This window comes from Urocitellus parryii, chromosome 8, assembly GCF_045843805.1.
Source record: "Urocitellus parryii isolate mUroPar1 chromosome 8, mUroPar1.hap1, whole genome shotgun sequence".
In the NCBI taxonomy this organism is placed as follows: domain Eukaryota; kingdom Metazoa; phylum Chordata; class Mammalia; order Rodentia; family Sciuridae; genus Urocitellus; species Urocitellus parryii.
Genome location: NC_135538.1, coordinates 40,913,760 through 40,939,218, shown reverse-complemented (window position 1 = coordinate 40,939,218; position 25,459 = coordinate 40,913,760). Strand labels below are relative to the sequence as shown.

Sequence of the window (25,459 nt, the reverse complement as noted above, 5' to 3'; positions counted from 1 at the left end):
GAGACCCTATCTCAAAATAAAAAATACAAAGGGCTAGGGATGTGGTTCAGGGGTTAAGTGCCCCTGGATTTAATCCCCGGTGGAGGGGGGTGTGTAAATAATTAAATAAATAAGCTCCTTGAAATGAAACAAATGTCCATCAGTAGCCTGGATATATTCTGCTCTAAACACATTGTGGAGCACAATGAAATTATTAAAAAGAGTAAATTATAATTGTGCCAATTGAAATAATTTTCACCAAGTGTTGTCAAAATGAGAAAAGCAAAATTCATCAAATTATATATATCAATGTTCATGGCAACACCATTTATAACAGCCAAAAGATGGAAGCAACTAGCATGTCCATTGACAAATAAAAGGATAACAAAATTCAGTGGTGTGTGTGTGTGTGTGTGTGTGTGTGTGTGTACATATAGGATTCTACCCAATAAAGAAATAAAATTGTAAAACATGCTACAACATGGTTGAATCTTGGGGACATTATGGCAAGTGAAATAAGCCATTCTCCAAAATGAATACTGTATGAACAGATATATATGAGATACAGATATATGTGAGTAATCTAATTTATAAAGTCAGAAAGTAAATGGTGGTTTCCAGAGACTGGGGGAGTGGAGAAATGGTAGTTGTCATGAGAATACAGTTTTACATTTATAATATTAAAAGAGTTTTGGAGATTGTTTACACAACAATATGAATGTACTGAACTACTAAATTGAACACTTAAAAATAATTAACATAGCCAGGCCTAGTGGTGCAAGTCTGTACTTCCAGTGGTTTGGAAGGTTGAGTCGGAAGATCATAAATTCAAGGATAGACCCAGAAATTTAGCAAGGTCCTAAGCAACTTAGACTCTCTATCAAAATAAAAAAAAAAAAAAAACTAAAAAGCTGGGAATGTGGCTCACTGGTTAAATACCCCTGGGTTCAATCCCCAGTACCAAAAAAAAAAAAAAAAAAAAGTTAACATAGTGAACTTTATACAATATATATTTTACCACAATTAAAAGTAAATATAGATTTTTTTTTAGGCAAGTGCAGTGATGCACATTTGTGGTCCTAGCTATTCTGTAAGAGTAGACAGGAAGATCACTTAAGCCCAGATGTTCAAGACCAATCTATGTAACATAGTAAGACTCCACCTCAGAAAAAAATTGTGAAATACCTGTGCATAAAAATAATCCACAAAACCATCTACATGTATGTGAATATATATATGTCTGTATATATACATATATATGTATATGTGTGTGTTTATATATATATATATATATATATATATATATATATATATATATATATATATATATATAAATCTGGTATTAGATTACCAATTATGTCAAAGTTGAAAGGATGCCACCAGGTGTCAAATGAGGTAATTTGTACAAATGTTTGGTAGGTTGTTCCAGTAGATCACGAAAATAAATGGTATAGAACTTATACGGAGGAAATGGGAGTTCTTCACAGAGTGATGTTAGGAGGTCTTTATCATAAGAGATTGGAAATATATCTTGGAATATATCCTTAACCACTAATATCTGAAAGGTGCCATGCAATTAAACCTACAATCCAGCACTGAATTTCAGTTTTCCATCTAACTGAACTCATAGTTCAATGTAAGGATCTGTTTTGTTGCTTCAATCTGGAGAATTTTGCCAGATTTACATTCTTGATGACTAAGCTAAGCTAATTTGAATATTTCTGTGATTGGATTTTTTTAGTCCCAAAGAATCAGAATTAGTGAAAGTCGACTCATTTTCTTTTCACAACGGTACCATCAAGTAGAAGAACTAAGAATCAGTTGCTATTCTGCCACTGTTACAAAGATATGTTACCAAAAATATGCAAAAAGCTAGTCCCCCATTCTATAAACCAGGTGAAGTACACTGATGTTGCAATGTTCCAACATTAGGTCTCAGCAAATGTTCAAGAGGGTTGGTAAAATCTAGATGTATTACTTTCATACTCTAAAGCAGTTCTCTGCCTAGAACCCAGGATTTTAGAAGGCCTTGAATATCCTAATGCATATACTCATTAAGAATCAAATAGGCCAAGATGGTCTCCTGGAATAAAAATTGGTGTGCCTAGAAGCAGATTTTAAAGTTGGTTGCTCTTCAGAACATCTTTCATCATATGGTCTGATCATCTTTATAACACCATGGCAGCGATAGCATTCAAATGGATGATATCAAAGAGAATTCTCTGGAAGCATTTATTTCCAGTTCAAAACAGTGCTTTTTCTGGTGTTTGTCATAAATCCACATTTTCTTCTCTTCCAGATGCCTATAATTGCAAAGTAGAGCTTGCTTTGACATCTGATGGCGGACATTAGTATGGTGTACTATTCTGTGGATTTCCTATGTGAACATACACAACCTATTTCTCAACCAGATACTGTGCACAGTAATGAAGAAACACATGATCAAGTGCTAAAAACCAGATTAGAAGAAAAAGATGAACACCTTGAGCAAGGACCCATGATAGAAAAATTTAGCAAAATGTTCTTTACTACTAAACATCATTGGTATCCTCATGGACAGTATCATAGACATCGTAAGAATCTGAACCAAAAGACAGATGATATTGAGACTCCTGGGAGAATCAAAGAAAAATGTTATCTGGGGTCTCATTTGCCATTTGAGAAAATGCAATCTAGTGTATTCACTAATATGTTATTTAGTAATATAATAAAATGTCTTTTCATATATTAAAAAAAGAAATAAATATGCCCCTCTATCACTTGGGATCTAGCACTCAGTGTTGGCATCCTACAGTTCTTAACATCACTCTATTTCCTATGCCTTTGAAATACAAGATTTTAGGTTACTCTACTTTCTATCTATGCCAGAGACAGAACTGTTTCAGAGTAAAAGAGAGTTTATTTTTTGAAGCATTTAATCCATTTGATTTTCTTTCAAAATATTAAATTTAAAATATGATATTTATGTGAATAGTTTTTAAAAATTAAAATTTATTAAATATAATTTATTAAATTTTAATTTTGTAACAATTCTGAATATAACTTAAAATATGAACATACCTAATTTTTCAACATTCAACATTTATTTTTAATAATTTTAGAAAATAGATTGGTTTTTAAATACATTTGTGCTTTGAGTGCAATTACATTTTTGATCAATAACATTAATAACATCCATACAACACAGATTATGTAACAATTTTGATGATGACAGCCTAATCAGTGACTTTGTTGAAATAAAGTCAAGAAAAAATAATTATATGGAATAAACACGATTTAATAATTATGTCTTTATTCATTAATGATTTTAAACATCACTGTTCCATTAATAGAATACCAGACAATAATAATTAAATTTGATCTTTTTGGGTATTTTACCAAACGTGTCTTTTTTCTTTTTTTTAAAGAGAGAGTGAGAAAGAGAGAGAATTTTTAATATTTATATTTTAGTTCAACATCTTTGTTGGTATGTGGTGCTGGGGATCGAACCCAGGCCGCACGCATGCCAGGTGAGTGCGCTACCGCTTGAGCCACATCCCCAGCCCTTTCTTTTTCTTTTTTGTGCTGGTGATCAAACCCAAGGACCCATACTACCAGCATTCACTCTACCACATCCCTAACCTATTATGTCTTATGAAAACTATGGCAAAAAAAATTGTAGGAGAGCCTCCATTTTTACTTTCGCCCCAGATCACCCAAATGCTTTGATTAAGAGGATAAGAATCCTAAGGTCAGGGACAAGGGCACCTTCAGAAGAAGGGTGTTATTGCTCAAGTATCAGGATTCCCAGTTTAGTCCAAAGTGGAGGTGTACACAGTTTTTAGTAAACACAAATATCCTGAACTTCACTCATTTCACACACCAATTCATTTTCACATATATTATTCTAATTAACAAAACTTTGATGCTGATTTAAAAAAAAAAAGAAAGAAAGAATGCTTTCAGAGAGTAGGAATTTGTTACATGTTTCAAATGCTAACCAAATGCCTCTGGAGTGTGTATTCTTAATTAGAGTATTTCAAACATTAACTATCCCCAGGGTGCAAATTACAATTAAGGGTCACACTACGTATTACTGTTTAAGTAGGAGTATTTTAGAGTAAATTATAGCAAATCTAACAATCACCACGTATAAGGGCTTTGTAAAGCAAGAGTTCTGTCATTAATTAGCAAGTCTTTAACGTGTCCCAGGGAGTCCTTGATTCCGACTTTGATCTAAAAGGTCAGAAGTCATTCAGTTCTATCCTGGCCTTTTCAAGGAAAAGGAAGCTTGACTAAATGGATGGTTAGCACTTATCTGTGTACTCATTGATTTATTCAACTAATACTTATTGAGTTTAATGTATACAAACACTGTGATAGCTTTGTAGGTGAATGGATGTAATTATGACAGTCTTTATATTAAAAGTATTTTCATAGTCCAGCATAAAAAGGCACATACATTTCAATATGATGTAATAAGTGCTATAATAAAGAATACCAAGGAAGTTTTCACCAAAGAGATGAGATCTGCATGCAACTGTCCTTGAACGTTAAGGAGGAATTTAGGGTATAATGGGGAACCAGAAAGGCTCTCCAGGAGAGGCAACAGTGGTGGAAATATACAGAGGTGTGAAAGAATGTGACTTGTAAAATAACAGCAGTGAAGCAGTCAGGTGTGGCTCAGACTAACGTGTGAAGAGTACTGGACCATGACTCGAATAGTAGGTAGTATCAGAACACTGAAGGTCTTTCATGCCATCTTAAAGGTTTAGACTTATTTCTGGAAATTATGGGAAGCCACTGAATCACTTCAAAGAGAAGATAAGGTTTTCAGATTTGTGTTTTAGAAAGGTATCTGTAGGATTGTGGAGAAAAATGTCAGTTTGTTGAGTTTCACTCTGTGAAATAAGTATAGGAGGTATTTTCACTCACATTTGATGTAAGAGGCACTAGATCTGGTAAATACCATTCCAAAATGGAGAAAAATCAACACATTGTCCAGAAAGGAATGTAGGTAGAAACCTCTGTGTAGTTCATCTTTGGCTTCAGTCTTCTTATCCTTGAAAATAATTATTAATCACTAAGTCTGGTTACACTGTTGATATCAGATTTTTGCATAATTGATTGGATCAGAATCTGAATCAGGTACTTTGAAGCTTCAATGATTGGATGGTTGTGGGGATTGAATAAGAGCTGTAAAGCCCTTGTCTTATATAAAAGCTAATCAAAAATCCTTTATTACTTGTATCCCTTCATACATCTGATTTTGTTTCAGCGAATAAGCCAGTGTTGAACACAAAGTCAGTATTCAATCAATATGTGCTCATTGGAAATTATGTACATTTTTAAAACTAGACTATTTTACATATACCTAGGAAGAAAACTAATTCTATAGTGAATTATCTTTATTTGCAAATCTTATTTTTTGCTGACTATTGTAAAAGCTAAAAGTTTAATTTTGCACAATTCTTCATACTTTCAAAGAATTTTTCAGCTATATTATTAGGGAAACTATGGGAAAATATATTCTTATATCCAAGGAAGAAATGGGAAAAAACCTTTGCAGATACATTAAATAATTCTTCCAAATGACACAGTACCAGTGTAATTTAACATACATTAAAGTGTCCCTGAAGCTGAACCCAAACTCAGACTTACTTTTTCCTTGCCCAATAATTTTTTCCATATGCCAAACTATTTCGGGTAAATAAAAATGTACCTACAACGTTCCTGAAAAAACAACTAATTTGACTAAAATAATATAAAGTATTAGACAATGAGCTGGGCCTGATGGCACAGGCCTGTAAACCCAGCAGCTCCAGAGGCTGAGGCAGGAGAATTAAAGTTCTGCAATTTAGTGAGGCCCTTAGCAATTTAGGAAGACCCTACATCAAAATAATAATAATAATAATAATAATAATAATAATAATAATAATAGACTGGGGATATGACTCAGTGGTTAAGTGCTCCTGGGTTTAATTCTGTTCCACCTCCTAAACTCCCCCTCACTCTCCTTACCCCCTCCCCAGAAAAGAATTAGGCTAATTCATTTTAGGCTGGGCACAGAGTAGGCACTGATGTTTGCATAATTATAAACAACATGTAACAGCATGCCTATTACAGTGCCTGGTTTACAGTAATCCGTATTTACAAAATAGTTATTGTTTAAATTCCTCTTTTCGATAAATATTTTAAAGGAGTCACTTTCCCCTAATTAAAATTTAAGGATGAGGTTCATTATTTTCAGTTTCTATTTGGGCCTAACACATCACATTGGAAAGCTGCCCTCTGCCTCACGTGATTTATCCCTTCCACTACCCAGATGCAAATTACACTTTGCTTGCTAAACTAAGGACTCAAAAGCCCCTGATGGCTTTTTGTAGCCCTTTCTGACACAGCCAGAGAAGTCAATGCCCTTCCCAATAGAAACAACTAAGCCTCTTCTCCTAAGCTGGAGGTCCGCTACAGCGAAACCTCCCGTATAAAAGGCAAATGAGAAGGCAGCGTCCCCTTTAACTCCCGCCCATCAAGCCGGCAGCATCCAATCACTTTTCTCTGTGGCGCGGCCAGGGCCTAGGACTGGCTCCGCGGTGGACCTGCGCGAGACCAGCGCTCATGGGCGGAGCACAGAGATTTGTCTGTCACGTGTGGTCGCCCGGCCTCCCAGCCTAGCTGAGCGCCCGGCGGGGCTGGGTGGGGGGCGGGGCCGAGAGCTGCTGCGCCTGCGTGGTGGGCGTTCTCGGGGAGCAGCTGCTGCGGCCGCCGACGCCTCCGCCAGCACCACCACCACCACCGCCACCACCGCCGCTGCGTTCGGGTGTAAATTTCGGAATTCCTGCGTTTGGTTAACACTGAAGCAGAGTTCGAAGGTGCCAGCTTTCCTCAGCAAGCTGTGGACCTTTGTGGAGGAAACCCACACCAACGAGTTCATCACCTGGAGCCAGGTATGGTCGGGGCACCGCGGCCTCCAAACCGCCTCCTCCCGCTCCCTCCCGCGGGGTTGTCCCTTGCGGCCTGCGGCTCCAGGCTCCAGGCGCCCGGTGGCTGTGCGACACCGCGCGTGGCCTTTGCGCGCAGCCTCTAGAGGACCCCTGGTTTAGTTCAGGAGGGGAGCTGGGGCCCAGCCGCACCGCTCGCTGCGGGCCGCGGTGGGGGAGGGGCGGCCCGTAACGGTCGGCCGGGTAGCGTTCCGAACCGGCCCCGCGCAGCCTAGGCAGACGAGGTACCTCGGGCTCGGGAGCCACGTTATTGCACACTCATCCTCCATCCAGCTCCAGTAGGGATCGGAACCGGAGATCCAGGCCGGGCTCTTCGGCGCGGGGTTAGCTGGGGAAATCTGTACCCTAGCGACCTGACCACAGGCACACACCCCATCTGGTCTTGGATGAACAAAGATTTGCAACAGAAATTCTTCCAAAATACTTCAAGCACAATAACCTGGCAAACTTTGTAAGGCAACTAAATATGTGTAAGTATGGTATGGACAGCAGTTTATTTGTTCTGCTAACCAATTACTGATTAAACCATTTTTTTCTTATTAAGATGATAAAGGAAAATTCCACACAAGCAGTGTGACTTTTTGACTGTTGTCTAATTCCAGTCTGAGTAAATTTTCAATCTTTTTCAGATGGTTTCCGTAAAGTAGTACATACTGACTCTGGAATAGTAAAGCAGGAAAGAGATGGTCCTGTTGAATTTCAGCATCCTTACTTCAAACAAGGCCGGGATGACTTGTTGGAGAACATTAAAAGGAAGGTGAGTTGTTGTTAACATTATTTAGCTAAGATTTTGACATGTATGATTGACCAATGAGCAATTTTAACTATTGTAATGCAGAATGTACAGAAATACACAGGTGTTCTTTGTTAGAATGAATCAGACCAATAAAACTTTAATTAAATATTCTATCCTCCACCTTTCCCTGTGTTCATCTGTAGTGAGAGCTCATTCTTCATTTTCTTGATGAAAGGAAAATGCTGACAACATTCTGATTGAGGATGAAGAGTCATTATTAAAATAGGAAGGTTCATTCCTGTGTTGACTGAAAAAAAGTCCTCACTGTAGGACTTTTTTTGTTGTTTACTGATATATATCCATTGTACAGAATAAGTCCTTTGTACATGATAGGCATTAATTATTACATTTTTGAATGAATATCTTTTGCTGAAATAAGATATTTTTACTAAATCCATAAAAGGGCTGTAAACCATGAAAGAAAATGACCTGTCATGTAGCCATTATTGTATAAATTTAATTAAAAGTGGAATGTGGTAATAAAAAGGCTTGAGAAAATTACAGGGAATTTGGCAGAAGGAAAAGAAAAAACCCTAAGATGTTACTGCTCATGGAAACTTAAAGAAATTTTTTTTTGGTTTTGTTTTCTGATTATTTCTTGCTTTCTTTCTGGATGAGCTGTGAAGTGTATTCTTTTCCTAGAATTCCACCCTGGGCTTTTAGAACAAAATCTCCCTTTGAGTAGATCACAAAAAATTCTTATAATAGGGAAGCTTTGAATTATAATCATGGGTGTGCCGTGTATTTTTGATTTTCTAAATTTGCTTTTTGGAAGGTTTCATCTTCAAAACTAGAAGAAAATAAAATTCGCCAGGAAGATTTAACAAAAATTATAAGTAGTCCTCAGAAGGTTCAGTAAAACAGGAAACAATTGAGTCCAGACTTTCAGAATTAAAAAGGTAAGCCATTCTTCCAAATATAATACTAATGTGTTGGGTGTTGGAGTTGTCTGGTGCATTGGTTCTTATTACTTTTGATTTGTAGTCATAGACTTAACTTTGATAATATGTTTTCATTGTGATGGTCAGGATCACAAATGAACCTAAGAACATCAAAACAATTTGATAAACAAATATTACTGAAGAAACAATAAGTCTTTAGTGTAGGAAATACATTTCTACTTAGGTGTTCACAAACAAAAGAGGGCACACACAAAAAATCTTATATATTACTCATCCTTTTTTTTTTTTTCCTTCTCCTCCTTTAAAATTCTTCCATGAGTTCTATTAGGAAAAAGTAGGACACAAAAAGTTGGGAATAAAAGAACCCAAGAGATTTGCCCTACTTGATATTTGTTCTGCATAGGTGTGGGAGAATGTTATTTAAACCTTTTTCTTCAAAAAGATGCTTTGTTTTGTTTTATGACATTACTTGATAGGTTTTCCTAACTTACCAAAGTAATAAGTTTATATATATATATATATATATATATATATATATAGAGAGAGAGAGAGAGAGAGAGAGAGAGAGAGGTATTTTACTACTCTTAGTAAGCAGCTGAGATTTTTCCCTTTAATAGTTTCCAAGGGCTTGAGAGTAGTTCCTTGATGTATTCTTCACCCATTTCAGATATGGACTGATTTGCATATTTGTAACTATATTTAAAGTAACCTTGGGCTTTGGTTCTTTTTTTGAATAAATATAAATTTCTCCATTTTGCATATTTTATTTAATCACTGAGGATGTGTCTGTTGGCTATACTTTGACCTAATTCTTTGAATCTCAGTTTAGCTCTTAAGGAAATAGATCTCCAGATCATCCTTTAAGTGTTAGAGGCAATGATCTCCTCCTTTAGTAGGCAGATAATAGCATCTTTAAAGGTGCATCTGAAAAAATGTAGCAGTTATTCAGTAAGTAAGTATTAAAGAAAATCTCCTTTTCATATACCTGTGTATTTAAATCCACATTTGTTTTTGTAATAATTCAGACTGAGAAAAATAGCTTTTGTGGAGATTAACAAAAGTTGAAAATTATTTAATTGGTAGATTATCTTTTATATCTTCTCACCATTTTCACTCTGCTAATGACAGTGCAATTTCAATTAAGAAACAGCAAAGGAAAAGAATCTTAGTATTGGGCAAGTTATTGGTTTGACATTGTTGAATATTCCATCTTTAAAAAAAAATAAAACAGTGGTTTGCATATGCTTGTTTGAGACAGTTATCAAGGTAGTTTGAGAGTCTCACTTTAGTTTGGCTTTAACAGTTATAGAATTATCTGTGTGACACTGAGCAGGTTCCTACAAATTCTCTGTACCTCAGTGTCCTAATCTTTCAAGACAATTCTTCCTTACTTGGCTGATTTTAGAGAAATTTAAATGCTTAATTGAAACTTTTAGCATAGTGCCTGAAGCACATCAATTGTTCAGTAAATGTCACTTTTATTTCCTAAGGTGATTCACAAAGTCTAACCTCACTTAAGTGATGAAAATTAAAAAAAGTAGTGAACCACATTATCAAAAGGAGTAAATTGCTTGCTACTATATGGATATAGAAGTGTGTTTTAAGTTTTTTTTTGTTTGTTTTTTGGTTATTTTTGTATATTTTGCCATGGATAGCAGATAATACATTTAAGAAGGAATGATTCTGGAGTTGTGTTGAGATACTTGTCATTCCTGTATTATTGAACCAGCTTTCTGGTCTCATAAAAATACATATCATAGTGAAAACAAACATAGTTAAGTTCTCTAGGTTTGTGTTTTTTAATTCTCTAGTATTCTTAATTAAGATACTGGGGTTTGGTTTTCTGACTAAATCTTTTTTATGTATTTATTTATTTTTTAATTATAATAGTGAGAATGAGTCCCTTTGGAAGAAGGTGTCTGAATTAAGAGCAAAGCATGCACAGCAGCAACAAGTTATTCAAAAGGTAAGAAGCTCATTTCCTTGTGACTATCATTTGCATTTGTTTAATGAGTTATGTGTGTAACACAAAAAAACCTCTGTTGAGTAGTTAGTAATTGATCTTAGTTTTTTATGTATTAAATACACAAAAGTAAAATTTTGAAGACAAACAAATTAAGCCAATGTTATATATCCTTTTTAACAACAGCGGAAACATTTCTCATAGCTAATGATGATTGTTCTGTACTCTCATATAATATCTCAGTAGCTTTTACCTGGCATAACAATTTTGAGATACTTTATTCTTGGGAGCTTAATTAATACACTAGCCAATTTCTTGGCACTTTTTATTATTATTATTATTATTATTATTACAAAACAGTCTTACTGTGTTTTGTGGGAGATTTCCCCTTTTTACTATAATAGGCATAGTTAATTTTTAAAAAATTTGACCCAATTAGGAATTCAAAAGGATTTTTCAGTGGATGCCATTATTAGTTTCTGCATAAAGTCATAATATAATGATTACCATAATAAAATAAAATCATTAATGCTGTAAAATGAATCTTGGATTTTATATTGAACCTAAAATGTGTTCTTCTGATTTAATGTTTCCATATCAACTTTCATTTGTTAATAAGAGATGAAATATAAAAATAATTAAGGCAGCTATTTTTTACTTATGAGTAAATGGACTCTAAGCTGCAGGTTTTTTAATGGGAAGATGGGGGAGAGCTTCAGCTTGTTCCTACTTGGAAGGCCCTTGAACTAAAAATAGGTCTGTGACTGACAGGATCTGGGTCTAGTGGAGCAAACTTAGAGCAGAAATAAATAGTAATTGCAGCCTTTGGCCTGTAGTCAAAATAGATTCTTTTTTTTTTTTTTTTTTAATCAGTGTGCAAATTACGGTTGAGTATAGGAGAATTCAAATCTAAGTGTTTAGTTTAAATATGTGTTTTAAACATTTTTATCGGGGTCTCTAATGCATACCCCTGTTAAGAACATCTGATTTAAAAGAAGACATGTATTTTAATATGTACTTAAATATTTTTCAGAAAACACAATTTTGATTAAATGTTAACTAAAAATACACCTTCATCTGTAGGGTTTTTTTTTTTAAACAAGAATTGTTAGTATAATAGTTACATTGCATTTCAGTTTTTCATGAACACTAATATTTTTTCATCAAATTTATATTTAAATATATGTGTATTGGTGAGTGGATTTGCATAACTCACAATGACAAACACTGATTTTTAATGTGCCCCTGGAATTGGCTCCTAAGTTTGCTATTTAATGTTGGCTTTTGATTAACTTAGTATATATAAGTATATACTAAGTATATAAGTATATTGAGGTGCCAGTTATAGGAGTTGTCAAGTACAGAAGTTAAATGATAAAAATGTTAAATGTTGCTGGGCAAAGTGGTGGATGCCTGTAATTTAGCTACTCAGGAGGTTGATGCAAAAAAGTTGGCAGCCAACCTGGGCAACTTAGGGAGACCTGTCTCAAAATTTAAAATAAAGGGCTAAGAACATAACTCAATCCATAGTACTGTTTTTTTTTTTTGTTTGTTTGTTTGTTTTTAAAAGTCTGGTGCCTATCTGCTTCAGAGAAAAAGCACTATAGAACATGATGCCAGTGTCAAGAGAACTGAGGAACTGAGATGTAGAAAGAATTTTGGGCAGTGATTTTTATTTATTTATTTATTTATTTTTTGATACCAGAGATTGAACCCAAGAGGTACTCAACCACTGAGCCATATCACCAGCCCTTCTTATTTTTAATTTTGAGACAGGTCGCTTTAAGTTGCTGAGACTAGCTTTGAACTTGGGATCCTTCTGCCTCAGCCTCCTGAGACACTAGGTTATAGGCATGCCACCACCATGCCTGGCTAGTGATTTGTTTTTTCTGAAATTCAGTCACTGATGTGTTTAGAAACCTGTGATAATATTTATTTTATGAATCAAAAAATTGAAGTTGAATTGTTCCATAGATATCTTTAACCTTCAATGTTGCATTTTCACTGGCTGTTAGCATTTTTTTTTAAATAAACAAATTAGTGTCTTTGTCATAGACTCTAATGCTGTCTTAACTCTTCAGTTAAAATGTTTTAATATTTGTTCATTGAAAAGTTGATATTGATTGTAAAGCATACTACTGTATAGCCATTTTTTTGGAGGGTGATGTGCAGTTTTAAAGCTATAGCTTAGGTATTTTTAATTTATAATATTCTATTTTAATTATGTACTTATTTCGTAAAGCTTGTAAGTGAGTCTTCTGCAGAATTAAATAGTTTTTCAAACATTTTTGGCCTTTATTCCTAGCCTCTCTTTGATACACTGCTTTTTATAGTTGAGTTTATGATCCTTAATTTTTTACCACCTTTAGGTAGAAAGTTGATAATGTAATTTCAAGGCATACCCTGAGTCACTCTTTCTCATGCAGCAGTATCACTTGGAAAGCTTACTAAACACAAGTATTACTGGGCTCCTTCTTCAGAATTTCAGATTCATCAGGTCTGTAATGGGGCTGATCATTTACATGTCTAACCTGTTCCCATGCCAATGCTGCTGGGCTGTGGATCACACTTTAAGAAACAGTGCTAAAAAATTTGAAAGCTTCTTCATGTTTTGATGTGTTTTAAGTTTTTCCTATAAATTTAATCACATGTCAAAGATTAAATCAGCATATCTTGATTGTGAGCAGGGAGGTTTCACAGATGGGTGTCAACAATAATCTTCATAGAACCAGCTTTTTCTGACTTCATAATTTTATGATCTGTTCTGAGAACTGGCAATTCCTTTTGCCTCTAATTATATTACGTAGTATGAGGAAAATGTTTCCTGTCAAACACCAGTTTTCTATTTTGCATAATGTGATCTTGAAATCATTTTAAGTAAAAGATAGGAACTAAAAAAAAAAATCTGCCTGAAAGCTGGTGTGTTTTATTTTTTTCCCCTTTTCTATTAGTGTATTATACATAACAGTGGATTTATTATAATGTATTCATATGTGCACACAATAAAACAGTATAATTTAATCAATTTCATTCTCTAATGTCTCCCTCCCCCATCCCCTTCTTCTAGTCTACTGGTCTCCCTTTTATTTTTTAAAATTTGTTCTAATTAGTTATGCATGACAGTAGAATGCATTTTGACACATTGTACACAAAAGGAGCACAACTTCTCATTCCTCTGACTACACGGTGCAGTCACACCATTAGTGTGATTATACATGTACACAGGGTAATAATGTCTGTCTCATTCTACCCTCCTTCCCATCCTCACTGCCCCACCTCTCCCCTCATTCCCCTCTGCCCCACCTCTCCCCTCATTCCCCTCTGCCCCAACTCTCCCCTCATTCCCCTCTGCACAATCCAACATTCCTTAATTCTTTCTTACCTGTCTGTGCCCACTATGGATCAGCATCTGCTTATCGGAGAAAACATTTATTCTTTGGTTTTTTGGGGATTGGCTTATTTTACTTAGCATGATGTTCTCTAGTTCCATCCATTTGCCTGGTTCCATAGTTTAGCTATTGTGAATTGAGCTGCTGTAGAACATGATGTGGCTGTGTCAATACAGTATGCTGATTTTAAGTCCTTTGGGTATAGACTGAAGAGTGGGATAGCTGGGTCAAGTGGTGGTTCCATTCCAGGTTTTCTGAGGAATCTCCATAATCCTTTCCACACTGATTGCACCAGTTTACTTTGCCACCAGCACTTTTCCTTGCCAACGCTTTATTATTGGTTATATTCTTGATAATTACCATTCTGACTAGTAGTATTAGAGTGGTTTTGATTTGCTTTTCTCTAATTGCCAGAGATGTGGAACAGTTTTTCCTATATTTGTTGATTGGGATTGTATTTCCTCTTTGAAGTGTCTGTTCAGTTCCTTGGTCCATTTATTGATTGGGTTGTTTTGTTGGTGTTAAGTTTTTTGAGTTTTTAATATATTCTGGATATTAATGCCGTATCTGAGGTGTACGTGGTAAAGATTTTCTTCTATTCTGTAGGCTGTCTCTTCACATTCTTGGTTGTTTCCTTTGTTGTGAAGAAGCTTTATAGTTTGACTCCATCCCATTTATTGATTCTTGATTTTATTTCTTGCCTTTTAGAAGTCTTGTTAAGGAAGTCAGTTCCTAAGCTAACATGGTGAAGATTTGGGCTTACTTTTTTTCTTTTAGGCACAAGGTCTCTTTTCTAATGCCTAAGTCTTTGACCCACTTTGAGTTTTATGCAGGGTGAGGGATAGGGGTTTAAATTCATTTTGTTACATGTGAATTTCCAGTTTTCCCAGCACCATTTGTTGAAGAGGCTCTCTTTTCTCCAATGAATATTTTTGACTCCTTTGTCTAGTATGAGATATCTATTTATGTGGGTTTGTCTCTGTGTCATTTTTTCTCTACCATTGGTCTACGCATCTGTTTTGGTGCTAGTACCCTGCCGTTTTTGTTACTATAGCTACTGGAAATATTTTCTTGATTTTTTTCTTATGTGCCAGGTGCTGTACACTGTGTGTGTGTGTGTGTGTGTGTGTGTGTGTGTGTGTGTATACCTATATACCTATCACTTAAATACTTAAATATATATTATATTATATAATATATGTAACTATATATTTAACCTTAATACAACCACTATTCCTATTCTGTTTCTCACTCCTAGAGAAACAAAAAGTTAGAAAATTCCTTTGCTGAGCATTACAGAAAGACATTTTCTTCAGCACGTCCTGCTAGACTATACTTTGTATATGAAACATACAGAACGTAGAACTTTTTCTTTTTCTCCTTCTCCTCCCCCCCCAACTTCCTTTTTCATTTGTTTTTTACTTTTTGGAGATGGGGTCACACGGCATTACATGTTTCCCTGGGTGGGCTCTAACACCTGGACTCAAGTTATCCTCTACCTCAGCCTCCTGCGTAGGTGGAACTGCAAGTGCCAGGCTGGTATGTAGAATTTTCAGCATTCTTGATAAATTGTCCTTTTAATTGAGTTGCCCTAACCTGCTCCAACATTATTTCTAGCCTTTATTACTTAGTATCTGGGATGGAGATATATGTATTTCTATATTACCAATTAGTAACTATATTTACACACATGGTATTTGTTACTCATCTGGGAAAGATGTCTATTCTTCTAACTCCACCAATGCAAATTTCCAGGATGATTTCACCCCATTGCACTATTCAACAAGAATTATAGGGTAAGAATGAAGCCCGAACATGCCACTTCAGAATGCACCCTCTATATTTTATATATATATATATATATATATATATATATATATATATATATATATATATATAAAATATATGATGTGTGTGTATAAAATATATAAAATTTTACCATTTATTGATGGATTTATATGTTGGTCATGAAATGCGTATATTGACAGCATCTTTATCTATTGACAAATTAAATATTTTCCTTGCTATAATTCTTCTTGGAGTGCTTAACACTTATCGAGGGAAGTGGGATAGAGGGAAGTTAAATTTAAAACGTTCCTTTATTTTTTAATAATTCTATATTGCTGGTAGTAGTATATGATAATTCATGCATTTTCTCTATTAGTTTTAAAATAATATTGTAACAAAAATTTTACTTATCTACCCAACTTTCTAAAGATATGGATAATATATACGGTTGCATATGGGATCCACTTTAAAAAACTAATATTTGGGATAGCTTATGTTTTTAATTACTTTTAAAAAAATAAATAACAGAATAAGTAGAGTTATTGCAAATTCTTGAATATTTTGGTAAATTTTTATCTTCTGCTTTCTCACTTCCATTGCTTTGTTTCATTTTAATTTTACATGATTACCAAATATAACAATGGACTAATAACTTTTTTAATGATAGCAATTTAACAAACTTCAGAATTACTTCCCTGTTTCTATGACTAACAATTCTCTGTCTAGGATAATTTTGTCTGGCTCATTCTTCAGTTTCCAAACTGAAACAATTTCGGTTTGGAAGTTAATTGTGGGAATGAAGATAGGATTGATGTTGGTCTTTCTGAGAATCAATGATCTGTGATTACAGGATCCCCCCTCCCCCCCTAAAAAAAGCAGTTGGGGGAGATATGTGTGTATATAGAGAAAGTGTTTATTATGTTAATTAACATTAAGGCAATCTCATTAATTTGCATAAAGGGAAGTTTTTATGAGGTAGGTGCTTAATCTTGTGATAGAGACTGGGTGTATTCAAGGTGGTCTTGTCTCCACAATCTGGAAATTTCACCTCCCTGATTCTTTTCTTTCTTTTTTTTTTGGTACTGGGGATTGAAACCAGGGGCACTCAACCACTGAGCCACATCTCCAGCCCCATTTTTTATTTTATTTACAGACAGGGTCTCAATGAGTTGCTTAGGGCCTTGCTTTTGCTGAGACTGGCTTTGAACTCATGATCCTCCTGCCTCAGCCTCCCGAGCCACTGGGATTACTGGCATGTACCACCTCGCCAGGCTCACTTCCCTGCTTTTTAAAACCCACCCTTTGATAATTTGAATCAACTAGACCACTGCTGGTAATAGTTCCTCAATGACATTCTTTCACTTTGAAATTTGTCTACACAGGACTTCTGTCTCCTTCCTAGAGCTGCTGAAGTTTAGAGGATAAAAGCCAGCCTTTCTTTTTTAAATATCTTTTTAGTTGTAGGTGGACACATACTTTTATTTATTTATTTTTATGTGGTGCTGAGGGCCGAACCCAGTGCCTCACATATGCTAGGCAAGCACTTTAACACTGAGGCATGACTCCAGCCCCAAAGCAGCCTTTCTTTTTCTTTAGTTTACATCTTTAAGAACTCAGGTGGGATAGGTTTGCCTGTAATTTCAGGGACATAGAGGCTGAGGCAGGAGGATCTTAAATTTGAGGGTAGCCCCAGCAATTTATCAAGCCTGGCTGAAAATTTAAAAATAAAAAGAACTGAGGATGTAGCTCAATGGTAAAGTGCCTATGGGTTCAATGTCCAGTACCAAAAAAATAAAAATACACGATGCAGCAGCAGCACACACCTGTAATCCCAGGGACTTGGGAGGTTGAGGCAGGAGAATTGCCAGTTGGAGGCCAGACTCAGCAATTTATCAAGGTTCTAAGATACTTATCAATACCCTGTCTCAAAATAAAAAATAGAAAGAGCTGGGCATGTAACCCAGTGGTAAAGCACCCTGGGTTTAATCCTGGTACCAAAATAAAATTAGAATAAAAAGTCTATCAATGGCTCTGAGTAAACAAAAGGGATGTTTTAGACCAGTAGTTGTGTAAACCTTTTTCTTCTTCTTCTTTTTTTTTTTTTTTTTCCAGTAGATAGCAGTAGGAAAAAGTGAAGGCTTTTTGCTTGTAAAAACATTTACTGTCTCCTAGCAATCTGCAGTGATGCTATGCAAGTCTGACAATAGATAAATGTTTTCCAATGTCATAAAACTTTACAGTAATACAGGAAAGTTACTTAACTGTTTACCTTAGGAGTTGATGTTCTGATTCTCAAGTTTGAGAAGATCTTGATTATGAGCTAACTTCATAGTATCATCCATTGTTAACAGCAATAGAGACTGAGAGTCAAGCTGTTCTGTCCAAACTCTGTATTTTTCATACAGGAAAACTGAGATGCTGAGAGATTAAATGGCTTTCCAAAGTCATGCAGTTATCTTAGTTATAGAGCAGGGACTAAAATATTCATCCTTGTCAGTTAAAATCCACTATGCTTTTTCCACTATGGCATGTTCTCTAACCTGATAGGCTGAGGGCTGAAGCTAAATCAGATAGTGGGCTATAAGAGTAACTCATTGGTAGAGTGCTTACCTGGTGAGCGTGGCCCTAGGTTGGATCCCTAGCACCGAAACATTAATTAATTAATCAGTTAAATAAAGTATGTGGGAAGCTGTGCAAATACTATGCCATTGAAAACAAAGCAAAATAAAAAGTCCCCAAGAATCATAGGATGTTTGAGAAGTAAGTTGTGTTTTTAAGGCATATATAATGGGGTCTGATAATGTATAGTCAGTACAAATGTATTATTCTAATGAAGTTACCTAGTTTTCAACTGGAATGTGGGCATAGTTAAGGTGAGACTGCTACAGTTGGTGGGTGTATGTGATCACGCAGTGTGTAAATAGAGTTTGGATCAGGCCAGGGAGGAACACTCAGGCCTATAGGACCCAGGAATCAAGAGGACAGGTAGTAGATAAACTGAAGAACAAATGGTGATTTTAAAAAGGGGCACGAGACAAGACAAATGGCCTTGCTACAGGACAGTAGCTCCCACCCAGTAGTTCTGTGGACATTCCAGTGTTTGATCCGAAATGAAAACGGCTGTGGCTTTGTCAGCCTCAGTGTCTTTTGTAAAATCATTTTCAGTTTTCCTGAATTAACTTTTTAATATTTAGTAGGTGTTCCTTTTCGTGTGTAAAAATGCTGTCTTAAACTGTGTAAAGAAAAAAACATTTTGGTTGGGAATTGGAATTAAGATTTAGGTCTTAAATTCAGGTTTCTTACACAGGGTTACAATTTGTTGTATCATAGGTGAGGTCTGGATACAAGACAGAAATAGCACAGTCTACACAGTGGCATTTAAAAAGGGCACTCCCCCCTCGGGATTGAACCTAGGGGCACTTGACCACTGAGCCACATCCCACATCCCCAGCCCTTTTTTTGTATTTTATTTAGAGTCAGGGTCTCACTGAGTTGCTCAGGGCCTTGCTAAGTTGCTGACACTGGCTTTGAACTTTCAATCCTCCTGCCTCAGCCTCCTAAACTGCTGGGATTACAGGTGTGCGCCACTGAGCGCCACAGCATTTTTTTTTCTTAAAACAAATCAGAACATGGGTATTACCCTCATAATGATGATCTGTTTTTCTCTGAAGTCTTATTTTTTTTCTTGTTCTATATATTGCTGTAAATACTCAAATTGAAATAAAAAGTCTTTGCCCTAAAATAAATAAAAAATAAAGAAGGGCCATACACACTAAGCTCCAGCTGATAGAATGCAAGAATGTGAGCTCAATGTTGTCAGACATTTTTATTTTTCAAAAATTTGATAGATGGATTCTTCTTTAGCTGTATGTGTTCTAAATTAAATCAGTCTGTAAGCAGGCCTAGAGAATAAAAATATAAGACAAATTTGTTTTCCTCTATTTTATTTGGCAAAGCTAACTACAAATCGACCACCTCTTTGCAAACTCTAAGGAAATAGTTGGTATGTTGACTGTTGTGGACTGTTCCCACCTCCAAACAACAACAAAAAAGTGATCATTAAGTAAATTGTTGTGATTGTGTCCTTGGACATGTATAAAAATTTGAGTTTTCTATTCTTGTTCCATAATTTTCTGGGGACCTCATGGCTGATGGTGATGAGGGATATGGAGGATGGGAGAAGCAGTATGGGTGAAACATTAACATTAACCTTTGGTTTTAGATGGTGGTTTTTGTTGTTGTTGTTGTTTGGTACCAGGGGTTGAACCAGGGGTACTTAAGCACTGCACCACATTTCCCAGCCCTTTTTATATTTTATTTTGAGACAAGTTGCTTAGACTTCACTGAGTTGCTGAGGCTGGCTTTGAACTTGCCATCCTCCTACCTCAGCCTCAGTTTCTGGAATTACAAGTGTGCATCACCACGCTCAGTTTATGCTAATGTTTATAGTACAACATGGTCATTTGCTTACAGTTTGTCTCCCTTCCTAGTATATCATTTATCTGTTATTCCCTTCATGTAGCACATATTAATTATTCAAATTTTATTGAATGAATAAATAAATGCATAATTCATGTGAAAGAAGACATTCACTGAGTATGGTGGCACATGCTTGTCATCCCAGCAATTTAAGAGGCTAAGGCAGGAGAATGGAAGTTCAAGGCCAGCCTGGCCATTTAGGGAGACCCTGTCCCTAAATAAAAGATGAAAAGGCTGGGATTGTAGCTCAGTGGTCGATTGCCTGTGGATTCAATTCTCAGTACCTAACCCGTGACCCTATCCACCCCTCCAAAGAAGGCATTCACTTGTCAAGACGTATTTGAGGAGGAAAATATTAACAAGCCATAGTACTCCAAGGATTGAGAAAGGGAAGGTTGATATGATCTGTAGACTGCAGAATGTGGTGTAATAGGATGAGTTGCCTCCGCTCCAGCTTGTCTGTGGTGAAATAGGTTGCTAAGGGAGAAACATGGCAGGGAAGGTGGGAAGGTGGCTGGAAGAATCTGTCAGTGAGGGATCAGTGGAATGGGCCATGCAGTGAGGTTAATGGGCAGAAGTGGTATCATGAGGTCAGTTTTTGATGATTCACAGTCACAGGCAGAAGCAGAGTGTTGGAGCCCAGCAACTTCAGTTTGGGGCAGACAGGACTGAGAATCTTGGTAGTCTCAGGAGCCCAACAGGGTAGGATTTATTTCAGGTCCCAGAAACAGTGTTGGTGGATGGTGATCATAGGAGTTTCACTCAGTTGTCTGGGGTTGGGATTAACTTGTTCCCTGGATTCAAACATTCCAATGGTAATAACAGCAGCCTACAGTAATTTGAAAGCCTCCACTTAGATTGTAATTCGAAACTACACTTTTAGGTTGTTAACATTGAGTCAGTCTGCAGCAAGTTGGAGAGGCTGGAGAATTGCTTCTTGTGAAGGGGCTTCTTTCTGACTTCTACAATCAAAAGTGGCAAAATTGATCTCTGATTAATAGCCATTTTCCCTCAGGGTATTTATGTTTGAAAGCAACATTCTTGATAGACACGATGTACAACTTTATACTCTTGGCTATATAACTACATATCTATCAAAATATTATATTATGCCCCAAATAGCCTTAAATTGTACCTTTTAAGGAAAACAATGCTACAAAATTAGCAACCAACAAAGAACATTCCGTTATTGTCCAAAGGAAAAGATTCCTTTCAGGGTGTGTGTGAGGGTGTGTATGTGTATACATTCTTCATCTGTCCTTTCTTCACTATTTTGTTGTTTTTGAAAAGCTAATCATTTGCTCAATGTTAAAATCTAAACTCTGGAAGCTCCATGAAATTATTTAGAGAAAACATTATCTGAGTTCACATACATTCATTCATTCATTCATTCATTCATTCATTCATTTATTTATTTATTTATACTGGAGATTTGACCCATGGGAATTTTACCACTGGGCTAAATCCCTGGTCCTTTTTCTTTTTTATTTTGAGACAGGATCTCACTAAGTTGCAAAGGCTGGCCTGAACTTGCAATCCTCCTTCCTCAGCCTGCAGAGTCATTGAGATTACAGGTACAGGCATGTACCTATACATGCACAATGGTACAGGCATGTACCACTGTTCCTGGCTATTTAAAATAATAATAATTAATTATTTAATTTTGCTGTAGTGGAGATTGAGCCCAGTATGCTCTGAGCTACATCCTCAGTCCTTTTTCTTACTTTGTATTTTGAGACAGGATTTTGTTAAATTGCTGAGGCCAGCCTTGAATTTGTGACACTCCTGTTGAATAGTTGGGATCGCTGGCGTGCACCACCACACCCAGTTTGGGTTCACTTTTAAATTTAGCAATCCTTTTAGGACCTTAGGTCAACAGATTCTTTCAGTTATCACAGAGTACTGCTTCAAAAGGATGAAGTCTGTAAATTGCATCGGGGCAGTGGCACACTACTCTAATCCCAGCCACTCTGGAGGCTGAGAAAGAAGGATCCCAAGTTCTAATTGTTCCAGCCTGAACAACTTGGTTAGACATCCACTTCAAAAAAAAAAAAAGTAAATAAATAAGACTACTCAAATTTTAGATGAGATTTAAAGGTACTACATATGAAAACTAGTTCTAAAAGGTACAATAATCAAATTGTGTTTAAGGTCTATTGGTAGCCTAGTAATTAACCTCGTACTCCCTAGAAGATAAGAACATAGTAGTTTTAGACAGCAATAGGCTCAAATCTTATAGATCACATCTTACTGGCTTTGTGATCGAGTGCCTCAATCTCAGTTTCTTGATTTGTAAAGTGGGAATGGTTTCCGTGTAGCTGCTATCATGTATAATAAAATAATATTCATGGCTAGCTGAAGTGGCACAGGTCTGTAATCCCAGAGACTCAGGAGGCTGAGGCAGGAGGATCACAAGTTCAAGGCCAGTCTCAGCAACTTAGATCCTATCTCGATATAAAAAAATAAAAAGGCTTAGGAATACAGCTCAGTGGTAAAGCAGCCCTGATTCAATCCTTAGTACAGAAAACAATAATGACAACAATAACAACAATAATGTTGTCAGTAGCACATTGGTGCTTGACATTCATTGAGGATCAGATACTGTGTCTTCCTGTTCACATTCTAGAGCAGAATTGTAGGAGTAGGCTGAACCATTGTTTAATACTTTCTATGTCTTATTTTACTTTTAAAATATTATGTAACTTTATGGTGCATTAGCACAAAGAAATAATTTCTTTGTTATTGTAAATTTTGAGTGCTTGTTCTTTTGTTAAATCAGCTATTTTAATGAGAAAATTGATAATTTATGGAAGAGAGTTTACCTTTTTGGATATAAAAAGCATTTTTTTTCTTTTCTTTCTTTCTTTTTTTATTTTTTTAACCTACCAGGAATAGAGTCTCCTGAGCGTTTGCTTGTTGTGGTATGAGGACATTAACCAGCAGTGTTTATTTAAATACCTGGCAAATTTCCTTGAACTTCCCATTTTGAATAGACACAGGAGGCATAACACAAATGGTTTGTTTTGATACCCTGGATGTCTACATCTTTAAAATACAGGCTGTGAACAGAAAAATTCCCTGGTTCTCTTTTATGACTGCCATATGAGTGTTCTGTTTTAAAATTATTCCTCTCTAATGTTCCATAACATCATTTTCTTAGACTTTCATCTAAAGACTGATTTATGTATCTAAAGATCTCATTGATTTCCATCTACCTTAATTATAAATATAATATTCATAAATTTCTAAGCATAATAAAGGCTCAGGAAAAATGCGATATTGACAATAGAAGTTTCATGAAATGTCCTTGAAGTTTCCTTTCTACAAACAATGTAACCTCAAATCATAGATATGAGATATTTCATTAGTCCAAAATGACCAAGTCACTCCCTAGTTGGACATTCTGTGCTTCCCAAAATGCACAGAATAAATAAATAAATAAATAAATAAAGTTCTTTCAGAACTTTAGAAATAATGCAACATTTTGGAAGGACAATCTTACCTTTTACAGTACCTGATGGAAGGACTAAGTGGGCAGAAGAGAACCCCATGAAAAGCTGATGGTGATTGATGAGTGACTTATGTATATGAAAGTTTGAAAAATATAAAGCTACTATGAGCACTAGAGGAAAAAGCTAAAACCTAGAAGCTGATTTCATTATTTTTTCCATGCCTCATTAAATAAGTTACACATTTTTTTCAAATAAGCAAATAAGCACTTTGATGTCACTGATGTATTAAATATTTGTTAAGTGCCCAGAAAATAGTTAGGTATTGTGAGAATTTAATAGCTATAATTAAAACAAATGTACCAGTGAATACTGACTTAAATCCTTTTTAAACATATGGGGATGGAAATAAATTAAAGAAAAGGGCTGGGGATGGAAATAAATTAAAGAAAAGGGCTGGGGATGTAGCTAAGTGGTAGAGTGTTTGTCAAGAAATGCGAGGTCCTGGGTTGGGACTGTAGCTGAGTGGTAGACGTGCTTGCCTAGCATACATGAGGCACTAGGTTTGATCCCCAGCACCACATAAATATAAACAAATAAAATAAAGGTATAAAAAATAAAATAACATTATTAAAAAAAAAAGAAATGCAAGGTCTTGGGTTTGATCTTAAGTGCTGCCACAAATGAGTGTGTGTGTGTGTGTGTGTGTGTGTGTGTGTGTGTGTGTGTGTCTGTTTACCTATATAAAACAAAGGACTCCCACCCATAGAAACCTATATTGTCTTCCCAAAAGATATGGTCATGAAAGATTTCTATGTTGAGTTACTAGCACTAAACTAAAACTGAACATTCACCTACCCATTTCTTTTCATTGTCCCCAGTACTGTGGAACTCTACCAGGGTTGCTCTACCACTGAGCTACAACCTCGGGCCTATTTATTTATTTATGGTACTGGGGATTGAACTCAGGGGCACTTGACCACTGAGCCACATCCCCAGCACTATTTTGTATTTTATTTAGAGACAAGGTCTCACTGAGTTGCTTAGCACCTTGTGGTTGCTGAGGCTGGCTTTGAACTTAGGAACCTCCTGTCTCAGCCTCCAGAGCCACTGGGATTACAGGTGTGAACCACTGTGCCTGGCCCCCTTTTATTTTAAATATTTGTACAGTCTTGATAAATTGCAACCTTCCTGCCTCAGCGTGTGCTACTGTGCCTGGCCCATTCTTCAAAGTAGATTGTCAGTTATCAAAATTTTATGAAATTATTGATATTTTTTTATGATAACTTATGTTTTTTCCTCAAATGGAAGTTAGATAAGAGAAAATAATGGTAAACCACAGCAGAGAAGAATTTTAAGTTAGAATTTAGGTTCTTCAATGAGATGATATTTCATTTCTGGATTTGTTCATTGAATATATACATATTCATATTTATATATACACTATCATATTTACATGTGTATTCATACACACAAATTTTTCCTCTCAGTACTGAGGATTGAACCTAGAGGCACTCTACCACTGAGCTACATCCCCAACGCTGCTAAATTGATAAGGCTGACCTTGAATTTACTATCTTCCTGCCTTAGTATATGGAATTACAGGTGTGCACCACCTCAAACTAATATGTAAGGAATACTTACTTTATGTTCAGTGCTCTGAAGGTATAGGGGGCTAAGATGATGGGCAAAGTAGCACTGTAGCATTAGAGAAGCAGAATGAATAAGTAGATG

General features: G+C 35.9%; 1 pseudogene across 1 annotated transcript in view; it reads left to right on the top strand.

Moving 5' to 3' along the window:
* Positions 1-2,157: 2,157 nt before the first annotated feature.
* LOC113178635 (uncharacterized) overlaps positions 2,158-25,459 on the top strand; it is a 35,383-nt pseudogene continuing 12,081 nt past the window's right edge. The window contains exons 1-7 of the transcript XR_013344110.1: positions 2,158-2,656; positions 6,450-6,690; positions 6,786-6,905; positions 7,589-7,716; positions 8,531-8,654; positions 10,548-10,623; positions 15,441-15,548. The product of XR_013344110.1 is annotated as an uncharacterized LOC113178635 (transcript). The remainder of the gene's footprint in view (positions 2,657-6,449; positions 6,691-6,785; positions 6,906-7,588; positions 7,717-8,530; positions 8,655-10,547; positions 10,624-15,440; positions 15,549-25,459) is intronic.